Below are 16,257 nucleotides of genomic sequence, written 5' to 3' on the forward strand. Positions count from 1 at the left end.
ACAGAAAGTAGAACATTACTTTTATAACCTGTCTTCCTTTATAGATTGATGGATAATGGTGGTATTGTGAACTTTCAGTCAAGGTTTTGCTGAGCCTTTTGTGTTTTCCAGGTAAGGCAGATGTGCTGAGTGAGAACAATGTTACAAAGAAAAATTAAAATACTGAATGTCCTAAATAGCTTAACAGGGAAAGATGATACACAAGTCTTAGGACTCTAAGTTACTTCTATCTCTATTCAAGGATTGTCAAACTCTCTACGGTCTGCATCCCTGAACTGTGAAATATTCAAGGGGGAAGTCACCAAAGCAGATACTTGGAGCCAGGTGTTTAGAAAGCTGGCACCGTCGTGAATGGCCCAATTCAAATTGGGTGTATAGATAACAACAGATTTTATTTTTACTATACTGTAGAAGCTAAACCATATTTTAGAAACTGAATTATGCCTGTAGTCCTTCAGTTCTCCCCCTTTAGCCTTCTTACAAGGGCTTTATTCAGTGACCCTACAGGAAACCAACATTTTAGTAGATAAATTAATGTTATTCTAGCAACAAATCTCAGGCTGGTATTTGGATTCCTAATTCTCAGCCTCCCAGCGTACTACCAAACCTTGGTTATCTGGGGAACCCATTACTGATTCTTTAAAGCATGCAGTGTATTAAAAATTCCAAAGAAATGAAGAGGTTTAGCACAATAACATGAATTTGTTCAAATCCTGACCATCATTTAAGTCTCTGGGGTGCTCTGATAATACAAGTGCATAGAAAGTTGCATATTCAGCTGGGTATAGTTTTCATCTCTGGCAAAATGAAAAGGGTTTGGATATTCATTCCAGGAGACATTTTTGAAAAGGACTTGTGATTGATATCTTAGTCAAAAAGACTTAAGGCTCTTGGAAAACACTTTATACTTGTCCAGAAGACACTGGTGCTGAAAGGCAGCAATTTTAATAATTCAGAACATTAAGAACATAATCATTTATAATCCAGCAGTGTCTTTGTACATGTCTGTGTTCTGAGGGGTTTCAAGCAGATAATACTTATTTGAAAGTCATACAGAAAAGGAACATGACTTAAAAATCTTAAGAAGAGATAATGATTAGCTCTGTAATCTGTTTTGCATCTCTTTTGAAAACGTTTTCAGTGTATCATGCTAGACAGTGGTGTGTGTGTGTGTGTGTGTATAAAATAGCTTAAGAGTTCATGAAGGCTGCAAAGGTCATTAAAATCAGGTGAAGCTTTCTCCATCTGCTGTAGGAAATCGCATGTTAATGGGCAGAATTAGGTGACCTTTGCAGGAGCCTGGAGATACGTGAAGCTATTTGGAAATTCTACAGCGAATGAAACAAACAAGATCACCTGCTAGATGTATTTATTTCTCTGTGTGCAATCTCTCTTTCTGAGAAAATCTTGAATGACTAATAGTTGTTTAAAACTGGGTCTAGAGGAGCCTTATAGAAGGTTTTAAGCTCACTGGACTGATTGTCCTTGCACATAAATGTAAGTACATTGTGGACCATTAAAGTGAGTAATCATCAGATGTGTCTTATGCTTCTTATTGACACCATCACAGTTGGTAAGCAATGGAAGTCTTGCTTGCATTAACATAGGCAGATGATATGAAGAATCTTGCAGTATTTTTATTGTAACAGGAGGACTGTGCTCCTCAGCAGAAGGCTTCATTTCCATCACGGTTCCCCAATTCTCAGTCTTCTATCCTGGGGGTGTTAAGAATAACCATTTAACTTGGACGGCTCTGTAATGGAGGACTGTGGAAATGGAGAGGATGATGATAATGCATTCCATTGTGATTTAGTAAAACAGCCTTAAAAAAGGGCTTGAGTTTCTGTGATGTGGTTTTGTTTCTCTTATAGAACACCCCAGATGTTACCATAGTACCATGTTGTTGTGCTATAAAACAAGGTAGATATTTAATGTTTTCAACAGGGTTCTGTGGCTTGCTTCCTAACCAAGCACTCTCACTTGGTGTCTTCAGCCAGTCGCTCTTACATGAAAAACAGGTGATTAAACTGTTACTTAACAGATGATTTCTATTTTCAAAACAGAAAAACAATACTTATTATCAATCCACATATAAAAGACGGGGAGTGAACTTCCTGACTTTTACAGTTAGCAAAAACAGGGTATTATGGGTATTCTTAACTATGTCTACATGTATTACATATACATATATATTATTATTTTATGTAAATGAACTTTTAAAGCCACTTTGAGAAATAACATGCTTTATAAACATAGTGCGTGTCAGCATTGTTGTAAAATTACACCCTAGTCTCCATGAATGAAGACCTAAGCTTGAAGTAGCTGATAATGTACTTATGAGTTACTAATTTCTAAGTCATTGATGTTTCATGTCAAAACAGTAACTTAAGATTTGAAAAAGTCAAATAGAAACTTGTTAAATGAAGGGTTTAGAGCAAGTATACTTGTTCCTTTGTTTCTCATTATTCCTTTCCTATCTATTAAATACTGCATCAATTTGACAGTACTGGAAATCAGAATCTATTAAATAATTACCCAGTTTTAGCAGTACCAGCGTGACAGTCCACTGACTTTATCTAAGAGATTAAATCAAGTAGTCAAAACCTTTACTGTCATAAACTCTGTGGGACTGGATGGGTGAAAGATTGGCTCAAGCTGGTACAAATTTTTTCAGTCACTACTGAATCGCGCAGTGTTGATTGCTACAGCCAGATAAAGATTTAATTTAGATCAGAAGTATTTGGAAACATTCATAAAGATCCTACAAGATAGAGTTTATGAGGGAACCAGTGCATGGGCATACTGTTAGACTGGATGTATCTTTAGAGAAGAAATATATTAAATGGCTGAGTCTGTGACTAACCTGAGTGTTGTTAACTTTGTGTATACCTTTCTTCTATATGAGGAGTTGGCTAAAGGAGTAAAGGATGATTCTTGAGATCTAACTTCTTTTCACTGATGCTCCTGATGTAAAAGCAATGGATGTGCAATCCATAAGCACTCACGGACGCGCAGTTGGAAGAGAGTAAATTAATCATACTGGAGGAACGAAAGCTTTGAAATGGGGTGAAATCGAAATTGGATGTAATTTAGTATTGCAGTGTGTAAGGTCATGCATGTCCGGATTAATTAGATTCTTACTTAAAGATAGAGAATCAGCTGAAAGTGACAAAAAACTGCTGGAGCATTAATAAAAGGAGATTGAGGTGAGTGAGAGATTTGTCCTAACGCAGGGAACGAATTCCTGTAAGGAAGGATGGTAAAATAAGAATGCTGTTATGCAGATAAAAAGTAACTTAATTTGGCATGTTCTGTACAACTTAGGTGCTCCTTTAGAGGAAGGATTAATTCAGAACATTACAGATGCAAAGAAGGGCTATGAGGATTATTGGTAAAACTGACAACTTTCCCTGTGAGAAGACCACAAGAGTGTGACTTTATTAATCCGGAAAGACAGTGGCTCCTCATGGAAATACACAGAAAGAAAGGAAAAATAACAGAATGCTCTAAACACTCCAGATTGCTCTATTTTTCTAATGGGCACCCCTTCACTGACCAGGTCACCAAGTTACACATCCAGAAGCATCGTGGTAGGATGGCTTAACATCTTGGTGCTTTCCTCTTGGTGAGGTAGCTCAGGTTTGCTTTCTCCCATCGTGTAGGTAAATGTAAACTTTGTTCTCACATCCCCATCTCTTGTGTTCAGGAGAGTGTAGCCTGTGCAAGTCTGAAGATACCATTCTCACAACAGTGTTTTTTGATGAGGTTTTTTTTTCTTGATGTGGAAGCCTCACTCTAGAGCAGTCTGAGAACTTTTACTGAAGTGAAACAGTGTTTTGTACAAACCCCTTGAGACTTAGAAGTATATTCTTTTCTACATCGTTTTGTCCTCCCTATGGTGCCCTCTGTCGAGCCTTAAAAGGCCATGTCAAGATGATCTCTGGTGACAGCAGCAAGAAAAAGTGATGATACCAATGGATGCCATGCCATTGGCTATAGTCCTCTTGAGAATGGCTTGATATTTTCTACCTCAATCAGTACAGGTAGAGATGATCAGGTAATTAAGCTGGATTTTCTGCTAATAGATGATGTAATTTTTATTCCTGGCACTTGACTCAAGCAATAATTGCTTAGTCCTTCATTAGTTGCTGCTGTCATGCATGCAGTATTCCCAGTGGCTACTGTCAACTCACTCTGAAGAAAGAAAAGGTCTCTACTTATTCTTGTTTTCAGTGTTGAGTGTAATCAAATTCACTCAGTGTTCGTGATGCCACCCAATCTGCAGAAGAAGCGTTACGTCAATTAGCTCTGTGTACAGCGTGAAGACTGTGTGATTCTGTGAGGAGTGGGATCGCTGAGGTTGGAGCAGTGTTTTTGGAAGTTGGTGACATAATTATAAGTCAGGTCAAATATATTCCATAAATCAATGTTCCCAGCTGTCCTGCACTTGAATGCAGATGATTTATGGATATAAAATCTCTCAGAGGAGGAGGGAAAAAAAAGAAGAAAGGGGAAAGATTTCATTAAAGTAAAACTTGAACTACTCAAAACGATTTGGTATGATCTTTACATTTGAAACCAAGCCCATCGCCTTGATTCTTTTTAGTCCTTATGCTAATAAAATGATAACTGCTAGTTAAATATTGCTCTTCAAAGTCCATGTTAATTGTGGTAACAGTTCTGGGAAATTCTATTAGTTTCTGCCACAGATAAGTGTTTTCAGAGGTAGTTAAATAACATCTTTATTCCAGCTGGGACCTCATTGTCAGGTTTCTCTTCATTAGATAATCTTAAAATAGCCTTAAACTACTAGAACTGCTGCAATACAGTCAAGTATACCAATTCTTTTTCTCCCTGAGAGACAGTTCTTCACAAGGAGAGGGAAAAAAAAAAGTACTGTTGGCTGATAGCCTAGTGAGAAGTCTATCTTGTCCCAAAGTGCAGAATGTGATTTAAAACAGTTATGCCTCCTGGGTACAGCCCGACAAGCGCTGTCACTTACATGGGAAAACAATACGCTGTAATCCCTTTCTCATCACTAAAGTGTCAGTTCAGCACATGAGGTAAATGCCATCTCTGCAAAGACAGCGTCACTGTCCTGTGCTTGTATGGCTTTGCGTAAGGGCAAAAATCACCCCATCTCTAAGTATCCCCAGGAAAGTAGTAGCCAGCTGTCGGAGTGCGGTTCAGCTGTAGAAGCATCACAAACGTGAAGGTTCTGAAAATGGTTGGGTAGATTCATGGGGAAAGAACAACTGACTTGAGAGAGGCTTGTTTGGGCTGGGAAGGAGTTTTGAAGATCTGTTGTGTGCATGTCCTATTTCTGCATCTTTCCCAAGTGACGTCTAGCAGATGTCTGACCTTTGGTCTGACGTGCTGCTGTCACTCTTCTGTTTTGGAAGCAGCATGAAGTGCTCTGCTGTCTTTTCCTTCTGCCAACCTCAGATATGTGCAGGTTCAGGCGATTATGATGGAACCCAGGGGCATCAACAAAGGTCTGATACGGTACCATGCTTGTTCTCTTAGGCTAGGAAGTGCATGAATAACAAATGGAGATACCTGACTAGCTTATTTTTGTCACTATTGTGCTTGATGTGATATGCTAAAACCTGCATCTGAAGCCTGAAAGATCTTAAGTTGCTTTTTCTTAAGAGAAGGACCATGGGGCAAACGCCAAGAAAGCATTACCTTCATTTCTTACATTTTTGGCAGTAGTGCCTTACGTGTTCTTGCTAACTGAAGTATCAATGGAGTTACAATGTGGTTCTAATTTAATGGGTATATTTAGTACCAATTCATTTGATCAGAAACTGAATCTAATTTCTGAGTTAATATTATCATTGTAATGTTTTGAAGCATTATCTATTTAATGAATCAGATTCTACACAATTACTTTAAAATTACAGTGTCTGGCATGAAAATATTATTGAAGAACACTGAGTTGATTTGAATTTTTACACTCAATTTTAACTGCATAGCTGAGATCTTTAGGATGGCGCTTTCATCTCTGCTTCTGAGTATCTGCACTTTCACCTGGGGACACTGGGAATGCATTACATGTTAATGAGGTTGCCTGTGTCATCTTGTAAAGCGAGTGCATGCAGTTGTGTGCATAAATACCCTTTCCTCTACCAAAATCAAGTGGGAGAGAAATTTTTTAGGGCTTGATGGTGTATGGATAGAACAATATCGTAGAGTAAGTGTTTGTCTAATTAACAGAGGCAGCGTTGTTAGACCTCTACTGTAAAGAGAAATTCTGTAAGCAAAGGGATTTACTTTCTTAGAGTGATGCAAAGACTTCTTCCAGAATTAGACTTCAGCAAATGAGCTTTTTGTGCATCTGAGTCGCACCTGTGAGCCAGAACTATTTCAATGTAGGAACAGTGATGAAATCTTTGACTGCAGAACTGTTTTGTATTGCACTCTATGTAGAAAACGTCACAAAATCCTTGTAGGTTACTCAAAGGAAATATTGATGTATTGTGACCTACTGTATGTTAAATGCTATTCAGACCAGGTTCTAAACTTGGATCTTTAGGTGCCTTTCCCTGGGCCATCTCAGCTGTACCAAGTATGTTTGCACTAGAGCATGAAGCACAGGTTAGACCTGTGTGCACTTGGGATAAGAAGCTCAGGGTACCTGGTTCGTGTCTCTCAACTCAATGACACAAGGTTTAAACCGTGACCAAATATGACAGCAAAAGGTTTCCTGCTAGAAATTGGCTGTTGAGTATCTTGAAAAGTAATTGTGTTGATGTTCTGCCTTTCATATCTTGGGAAGAGGTGCTTTAAACATATAATGCTTCCTGGCATGGTTCAAACTGATGCTATTTTAAGAAGTAGGAACGGAGGAATTCAGAAAATCCTCCTTTAGAAATAGTTTCAATTTAAAACGTAGCATTCTAAGTTTCAGACTCAAAATGGAGAAGATCCATCCCAGAAATGGGAGGAAGGCTTTGGATGAGGGCATACTGTTTATTATTTTTCTGCTACCATTCAGGTTTTCTATAACAACAGCACAGCCGGAACCCATTTTGAAATGAAATGCGTAGTGAACTTAAAACATTACAAATGAGCCCATTTGTGCAGTTTGGAATTCCTCTAAAACCAAGGATCTGAGTGGATAGCATTGAACTGTTCTCAATCTTCTATTAGCAAATGATTTTCTGCATCAGAGGATGAAGGAGAAGCTGTTTTCTCCCTTAGTGGAACTGCCTTAGTATTACATGGCTGATGGTCATTATTTGAGATTACCTTTGCTTTGTCTCTGGTTGCAGCTGTTTCAGGACAACACTGTGCGGTGAGATGTGCTCTGGTGGCCTCCTTTTTAACACAATATGAGCTGCTATTAGAGAGTTGCATTTGTGTTAATGCCTTTAATTTTTTCTCCTTTCCCCTGCTGTCCTTCTCTAATACACAGTTTAGGAGCCAACAGCTGTGTCTCTGCTAAATGCGTGTTCTGGGTCTGGCACTGCAAGTTGAAGATTCAAAGCTGTAATTAGAGGGGCACTTTAGCATTTCTGCTCACATACCTAAGTTGGATATTTGGTTAAGCAGAAAGGGAGCTCTATATATTTTCAGGGACTCGTTTGCTATCAGGCAGGGATCTAGTCTTTCCTGGCACCTATCTGTGTTTTGCTCTTTGGACAAAGATATTTGTGCTACAGGCTAAAAGTAAGCAAATCTTCCCATGATTCCCATGTTTGCAGTGTGCTGCAGAGGATAACAAGGCTCCTGGTGCTGTTTGCCCCCACTGTACTATGATTCTGGAAGGCATTTCTGTTATTACAGTGCAATTGGGGCACTCAAGAACGTCAAAATGTGTGAAAAATAGAAAATAAATGGACTTAAAAAAGAAAACAAAAATCAAGTAACAGATAATTAACTTTTGAGTCCAGCTGATTGTTGGTGCCTTGGCCATCACTCAGCTGACCAGACTTTGCAAGGTCTTTCGCGTAGTCCATCCAGCATTTGACATCCTGCCCCCAGCCTGACTGCAGGGCACCTGAGAACAGAGCAGCTGGCTACTGCTGTTATTTCAAGGCCTGAGTCTCTCCTGACACATTAAATGAAGATCATGATGCAACTGAAAACAGTTTTAAAAACACATCTCCTACTATCCTTGAACCCTGCACTTTACATGTAAATTGAAACTGCTGGCAACAAATAAGAGAGTATTTTATGGACCTCAGTCTATGGAAGGTGCAAACTCATAGCTGCAAAAATTGATAGACCTCAATAAAATTTATTTATGCAGCCAAACACTCGGAGTAACTTCCAATAAGCACAGAATTAAATTTAACAAGATATGTCAATTGCAACACTCATTGCAAGTTATTATTATTGTGATATGAGCCAATGAGATTCTGTCTGAACAGGTTATATCCATTTTTCTAGGTAACTCTCTGGTATTTGACTGGTATGCAGTTGAGCTATTACATTTTATATACACCAGCTTAAATATCAAGAATCAATCTTTGGAGATCTATGCCACGCTGGATGCTTAAATTGCACGAGTGCTTCAGAAGCAGTTTAACAAAAAAAAATCAGTATTGATCAGAAAGAATCAAACTAGGATGTGGCTCTGGGCATCCTGGTCTGGTGGCTGGCGACCCTGCACATAGCAGGGGGGTTGAAACCGGATGATCATTGTGGTCCTGTTTAACCCAGGCCATTCTATGAATCTATTCAGTGAACCTATGAAACTATTGGATTTAAGTTTCTAGAGGAAAACTTTGAAACAGGTATTTTTAAAATTACCTGTATGCGGGCACAATCTGTAATCAAATCATGACTACCTTGTCTTTATGCATGCTGTATGTAGCTTTCTATGAGTATAAAATGGAGGGGTGGTCTTTGGATCATGCTAGGTGTTAGTGGAGGTTGGCTCTGGAAATGTGGTGAAGGATCAGTGAATGTCAGATGCAGAGAGAATTAGAGAGGTCATTGCAGACTGAATGACAGCAACTACCACAGAGAAAAGGAGTTATTTATTTCACTTGGGAAAAGCACTGAGGTAATAAAATGCCTTCTGAAAATCTCAGCTTAATTTTTTGCTCTCTAAAAGTGATAAAAATCTGTTTCAGTTACTTTTGATTGCAACCAGATTGCGTTTAACTGCTTTCCTTTTTCACTGTTGTGGCAGTTAACATGATTTCTGTTCCATTGCCAGAACTCACAAGGACAGTAGCTTAGAAGTCTTCAAAGAAAGCATCTCAGCTACAAGGAGATCCTCCTTGGGATTCCTGATAGTCCATCTTTTTGTTTTCATTCATCGCCATGCACAATATGAGTGAACCGATGACTGCTGCTTGTTTGAAGCTCTAACATACTAATTCTAGGCTTATTAAAAAAATTAAATAAAAAAGCTAGGGTTCATAATAGAATAAAGAAAATAAGTGCAAAAGAGCTACCTTCAGGCAGCTTTTCCGCTGCCTTAGTGGATGGGGAAAGTCATAGATATGTAATTTAAATGACTCTGCAGGCTGAATATCTAGCTATTCAATGTGACATTATAAAATGCTGAAATAAAGTCAGTCAGTAGAGCGTTCTGACTGATCCAAGAGCTCCAGTGGAATAGCTGATGTAGAATGTGGTTGTAATGCACCGTACACATAACATTAGATAACCCCATTCGGATTTACAGAGTTACCAGACCCAGCACTTTTCAGATGCTGGAAGGAAAGAAAAGCAACGTTACTGAATGTTGAATATTAATTTTGGAATATAAAACTGTATTAGGAGGAAAAAGGTGGCTGTGGAACTTAAAAAGCAGAAATTGGAGCCAAGTAAAACTTGGTTATATTTATGGTACAAAAATAAAGTCAAGTAAAGCGCTATGAATTTGCATTTTAAAAAAGGAATCTTAATTTTATCATACTGTGAATAGCACAGAAGCCTCCTACAGGAGTGGAAAGCTACCTGACTAATGAATTAAAAGGATATGATTAACTGGAAGTGTAACAAAAGCCATTGGGGAATGTCTAAGAATGTTTCATGATTTTGAAAACCTGTGTTAATCTTGGAAGTTTAATTACATGAAGATAGGCCGGCCCGAAAACTTCCTGCAAGTTAATCCTGGTGTTTCAGCAGCCTGAAGCTAAGCTTCATTTGCAAAGCCTGGATTCCTTGAGAGCCAGCTCATGTGCCATGCTGGGTGAACTGACTTGGTGCTGTAGCTTAAAACAACATTGGGTTTATAAACGTGTATATATTTAAAGCAATTCAACGTTACAATTGGAGAATAGATAAAACCTCCCTTGCATATGTCCAAACCAACTAATACTTTGTGTTGAAAGTAAGATGGAAAGGAAGTTAATGGATCTCCACTGTGGCAGATGAATCCACCCCATGACAGTGAGGACTGATATGGCAGCAGAGAACCAACAAGTCATTGTACTTGTAGGGGAAATGAATGTGTTTGAAGCACTGGAGAAATCATTGGTGTTTCCTCCTGAAGCCCAAAATTTCTGGATAGCTTGAGAAATGCAGCTCTGTCAACACAAGACTTTGAAGGGTAAATGTGGATTTGCATTTCACAGTTGTGTTATCTGAATTTCTGTTAGGTATGAGCTCAAGCAACTGACATAAGAAAATTATACCTTGTTTTATGCTGGGGAATCTGCTCCTTAATTTCTTCTGGTGTAGACCCTCAGGTGACTGAGGGACAAAACCTTACCAGAGCTTTCCCTGCAGTTTAAAGAGAAGCATCTTCCTCATATTCTGAATATATGCAGCGAACACGTGGTAGGTTTTGAGATGGTAAAGGCAACTTTTCTCTTTACAAAAGTCTTTTTCTTGAAAAAACAGGTAATATAGAAGTAATTCAGGAAAATAAGGAGGTATTGATTGAAATTAACCAGTTACAACAGTAGATTGATAAGATGGCAGAAGGATGATTTTCTGAGGAATGAGCCTTTCTGAAACTTCCTATCTTGTACTATGCAGAATCACAAAGCTTATCACTTCTAGGCTGTTACACATGAAACTAATGATGACTCAAGTGACAAGCACCCTCTGCCTTCTCTTTGGTATGATGCCTGTTGAGAGCTGAGGTCACTGGACAGTGCTCATCAGAAATAGGTCTGTCGAAGTTGGATCTGTTCAGCTTAGCATTTCTGGTTGCTTGTACGTGTATTTCTGATGACTTCTGTGTTAACCTTTCTGGATGGAGTAGAAGGTATATGAAGTTGTAGCTACCACCCCTGATGAAAGAAAACTCAATAGCCCTTGAAAAGATTTACCCTGTCTTAAATGAAGTGGCTCAACACAAAGTTGATTTGCACACCCTGTGCTACATGAAGTCTGCAATCTGAGAAATTTATTACAAATGGATTCTTGTAAGACAAATCGTGTGGAATAAATTGTTTTTCTAAGGAGCCAAATGCAGCTCTTTCAGTGAAGTATAGACAAAAATTATTGATCAGAGAGCGTTGTTTGGTTTTGTTTTAATTTCTGGAGTCTTACAATTCCCAAGCACTGTCTCATTCTATGACCATCTGTTTCTTCCTGAACTCTCTTCTTATTTTGTGAGGCTAAGAATGAAATGAATCAATTTCAACCCATTTTCAGAACAAGTATTCCAGGGAAAAAGCATTGGTTGGAATGGTGTGTGCTGTTACAATTTCTATCCCCAAAGCAAAGGCATGGAAGGTGACAAACGGCACTATTGAGGTTCTTGCTCTCTTCCCCCCCTCCCCACACTGGGAATGTTGTAAATGCCTCATTGAACTGTCTGAGGGTGTGTTATTTTCAGTCTGTATCTAGAAATACAGGATAACCAACGAGGCTTCTCCCATTAGTATATTTCTTTATCCCTCTTTAGAAGTATTGTTTTTTATCTAGTGAGTCTGTGAGAGTTTGACATTGGATGACTTTATAAAACATTCTACTAATTGGATTTGTTAAAATAAATAAATCAAACACTAATTGGAACGTGCCCTGCCATTATTTTTGCTTACTGAATTAGATATAATGGCGTGAAGTCCTTTTTATCATATTTGTGCACTTATTTAAACACCCCCCTGGCGCACACTTCTGCAGATTCAATTATATATTCAAAGGAGGCACTCAATTTATGCAAGGCTGGTTTACATTTAATCCGGGGGCAAGACTCAGTAACTGATGATAGGTCTGTTCAAGATTAATTAGCATCACTCAGATGAGCAGTGGCATTGTTACAAGCCTGCAGTGTAAAACAAGGGATATTTAATCTGTCCTGTGTGAGCTGTTATTTGCTTCAATATGACCATTTTCAGGAAGGGAACGACTTCATCCTTTTTTGGCTTTCATTTTGTGTGAAAAGAGATGGTCAACACCACATGCATTATCTTAACAGTATCAGAGTCATCTCAGTTTCCTTTCTTTTTTTGCCCTACTTAGCAATTGTATTTCTTCACTTAATTTTTAGCTGATTAATGGAAAGATTCTGGTTTGCATCCCGAAATCCTTAGCCCTGTTAATTATTAACGAAGACACCAAACCCCATTTTGGTTGGTGTGCAAGTGCTTTACTTTTCCTCTGAGCTGCTTTGTGACGCTGTGGGTAGAGCTGTGACGTGCAAACCTAGAATCTAAATTCACTTCATGATATCTTTTATAATGAATTATCTTCTCTCTGTTAATGAAAATCCCTGTTCTGCAGTCAAGCAGTTTTGTTTCAGCAGTGGCTGATTTTGTATTAAGATGGAACTTATCTATGTGGTTTTTCTTCTCTTGTTATGTTCCTGCAGAGCTGTAGCTTTTAGGTATCCATACAGGTGATGTCTTAGGAAATAGTAAATATTAAGCTTGTGCTGCTGCCAGTGAAAGGAACTCACCTGCAGGTTTCAGCCTACTATGCCATTTTGGAGTCGCTATCCCTACTTAAGTAGGCATTTAAAGTCCGTAATTACATTTTTTTGTTTAGACTGAAATTAATCAGTGGGGAGTAATTGAATTTCTAAGGACCTGGCAATGAGCTGCTCATGTAGCAGAGCGGATGGCTCCATCCCAGCAGGTTAGCACTTGTGCAAATGCCACGTGTGCCTTCACCTTGCTGCCTTGCCATCTTGCTTGGGAGCTTGTTCTCACGCACACACACTTGAACATAACAGCACACTCATCAGTTGGGTCAGCAGTATTCCCCAGAAGAGGCAAGATGCTGTGCTTCTCTTTAAACTCTCTCTTCTCCCCTTATGCACGGTTTGCTCTGCTCAGAGCCTGCTGCAGCCTGGACCAGGCTGTGGGCTCCATGGGCAGTGGGGTGCTGCTGGTTGCATGGATGGGGTGATCCTATTTGATCTGGTGGCCATATGCATGGATTAAAGCAGAGTTTGGTGCTCTAAATATCTGCAGTGGGTGTCTATGAGTGGGGGCTGGCAGCAGGGCACCTCTGGGAGGAGAAGGCAGGGCTGTGCTAGGCTGGGCATGACCACTTCCACAGGGCACAGATTGTTTGAGAAAGAGCTTTCTTGCTCATGGGTGATCATGGCTGCGTCCCAACTAGGTCCACTTTTAGTTCTTGTCCCTTTTGCCACTCTCTAGCACAAAGCCGACAGGTGCTTTCCTCTTCTTGATCACCAGGATTGAGCCGTTGTGTGCTCCCTGTGCAGCCACTCTGCTTATCCGAGCATTGAGAATCGACTCCAATGCTTTTTTTCCCCCCTGTCCTCATTTCCTGCAAATTCACCTCTCCAAATTCCAATTCTGCTTCCAGTAAATTAATCCATCTGGTTTATTGCCTTGTCACTTTGCATTTGGTGGTTCCTCCACTAACTTTTCTTTCTTCAGAAATGTAGATGTGTTTGCAGCTGCTTTTAAGGCTCTCCATGGTTTATCCTTTCTTATCCAATCTCACTACACGGGTTAGCCTTGAATTTCATTCAAGGCACTTTCAAGCTTCTTCAGGTGTTGTCTCTTATCAGTGGAAACTCCCAATTAATTTCCAGAAGCTCTCACTATCCTTGTTCAGCTTGCCCTCCAACTTCACCCGCCTCTGTGTACATAAAACAATCTATTTGGCTAATTGTATCTGTATATCAGCAATTAGGTTCCCTGTTAAATAAGGACTTCTACCCTGTATTTTGTTGTCGTCTCATTTTGCTTCTGAGACTATCAGCACCTGCGTAATTTTCTCTGTACGCGAGTCCTCGTACAATTGCATGTCTTGATCAGAGTATTTATTTGCAACTCCTTCAAAGGAAGAGCTGAGAGACAGCACCACTTACTGTACTGTAGCGTGCTTTAGAGAGGTGTTGTGTAAATGGAGTTTGTCTGAAGTCCTCCTATTAGAGTGAATCTATTAAAACTAGAATGCCCTGCGTGGAGACGGAGAGCAGAGTATTTGATATTGTCTCTTGTGCCTGCTCGCTATGGGAGAAGGTGATTTTTGGCTGCATTGCATGCTTCTCACAGACAATCCAGAGCACCTGTTTTTTCTGTCAGACATTTTAATAAGCACATTTAATATTTTAAACTTGAACTTTTTCACCTAAATTAAATTAAAACTTGAGGGAAACAGCTGAAGTGCGGTCCTGCTCATTTTGACAGCTCTGAAAGCCTCACAAGAACTGTAAATTTAAAGCAAAAACTACTTTTAAATGCTGTAGGAAATACATTTGCAAGGTCTCTGCTGGAGCAGGCAAGGCTGCAAGGGTCATAAAATCTGCTAAACTCAGAACTATTTATATTAAAATTACACAACATAACAATTTTTTTCTGTTACGACAAGCTTAATCTTTAAACTTGAACAACACCGACTACGGTCAGGTACTCTATCCAACAAATCCTTCAAGCGTGTGCTTAAATAGGAATAATTTGTGTGAATTTTGACATGAATTTTTAGAAAATCATTTGTGGTTGGAGTGCACTTTAAGTCCTTTAGCAGAATAAGGATTGTATGAGGAATTTTGATGTAACTGAGATGGGTTTGGTCTTCCTTGGGACACGTAGAGAAAAAAAACACATGTTAAAACTAAAGAATGCTTAAATGACCCACTGCTGGGTAACGGTTATTGAATTGAAACCAGAGATCACTTGTGTACTTGCTATTCGTTGTGCATGTGTAGGGAATGCAGCCTGTGGGAAGGTAAAGAGCCGGGAACGTCTCTGTGCATATAACTCTGATTAGTGTCAGGAGCAATTGGCAGTTTGGCTGGCACAGCAAGATCGTGTAGCCCTGAGCAGTGCTCAGTCCCTGCAGCTCCAGAAGTGTTAGATATGTCCAGCTGACTTTGGAGTAACTGCCCAGAGATTTCTCCTTGCTTCTGTAAGAGAAAACAAAAGCAGAGCAGTGACACTGTTGTCATAATTAAGGTCAAAACCCAAACACCCAAATTACCTCATGTAATAGAGCCAGTACTACAATATGTTTGGCAAACCAAGATGGGGAGATGTGAGGAATGTACCTGAGGCAATGGAAGGGGAGGTTCAGCAGTGTAGTAATGATCCACTAGTACTAAATGGGGATAAACTAATTGAATTAGTTTGCCTGACACACGAGCATGTGTTGAAATATATATTTTTCCCCCACCGTCAATGCATTTATCTTGATTTGTAAGTGTTCAGGCAGCTGCCAGGTGGCAGTGAACCACATTCAAGTATTTCAGGAACCGGAGTAGGAAAGATCACTTAGTCAACAGTCTGGAAGGTGTGAATGCCAGTTTCTATCCACTTCTTGTTATTCTCCCATTGTAGAGAAATTAAAGGCTTACACTGTGAGGTCCAGTTCTGAAAGGCCTGGAGAAGTAGTCATGTGTCACATAGGACTTTGTGTTATTAAGCATAAGAGGTGGTTGCAAGGAAGGATGCAAGTTCTCAAAGTGCAACCCAACCCAGTGTAATTTGAATCTCAAGTGAAATCAAGCGTGTATTGCTGTAGTATAGGGATACTTTGCTTGTCTTTGCCATTTGGGTTCTTTCTTTCTCTTATTTCTTTAAAAAATCTGACCTGGAGGTTTCTGTAAATACCAGCACTGGGACCCAAATGCGTGTGCTTGTTATGTGCAATTGTCTGTGAAAATGTTAAGAAAATAGGTGGAAATAAAGGGAGCTGATGGAGGAGAAGAGCAGCAATGTGAGAAGAAAGACTTCTAAGGGATACAAAAAGGTTGAACGTTCAAAACTGTTTTCTGGATACCTTCTCTGCTCTCTGAAATATATTATACATGACTTGTTTGTTCCCCAAATTTCTCCCTCTGTAAACCTAGGTGTGAGAAATTAAATGATTTTAGTGTCATGATTATGTATAATATTAATGCAGGAATGTATGTGTTTTTCT

General features: G+C 39.4%; 1 protein-coding gene across 6 annotated transcripts in view; it reads left to right on the top strand.

Annotated features, from left to right (window-relative positions):
* The window catches only part of LOC146754857 (receptor-type tyrosine-protein phosphatase T-like), a 433,855-nt gene that overhangs the window by 242,129 nt on the left and 175,469 nt on the right, over positions 1-16,257 (top strand). The gene's annotated exons all lie outside the window — the stretch shown is intronic.

The sequence above is a fragment of the Coturnix japonica genome, chromosome 37, assembly GCF_054131305.1.
Source record: "Coturnix japonica strain WE chromosome 37, WE-NBRP24, whole genome shotgun sequence".
Taxonomy (NCBI): domain Eukaryota; kingdom Metazoa; phylum Chordata; class Aves; order Galliformes; family Phasianidae; genus Coturnix; species Coturnix japonica.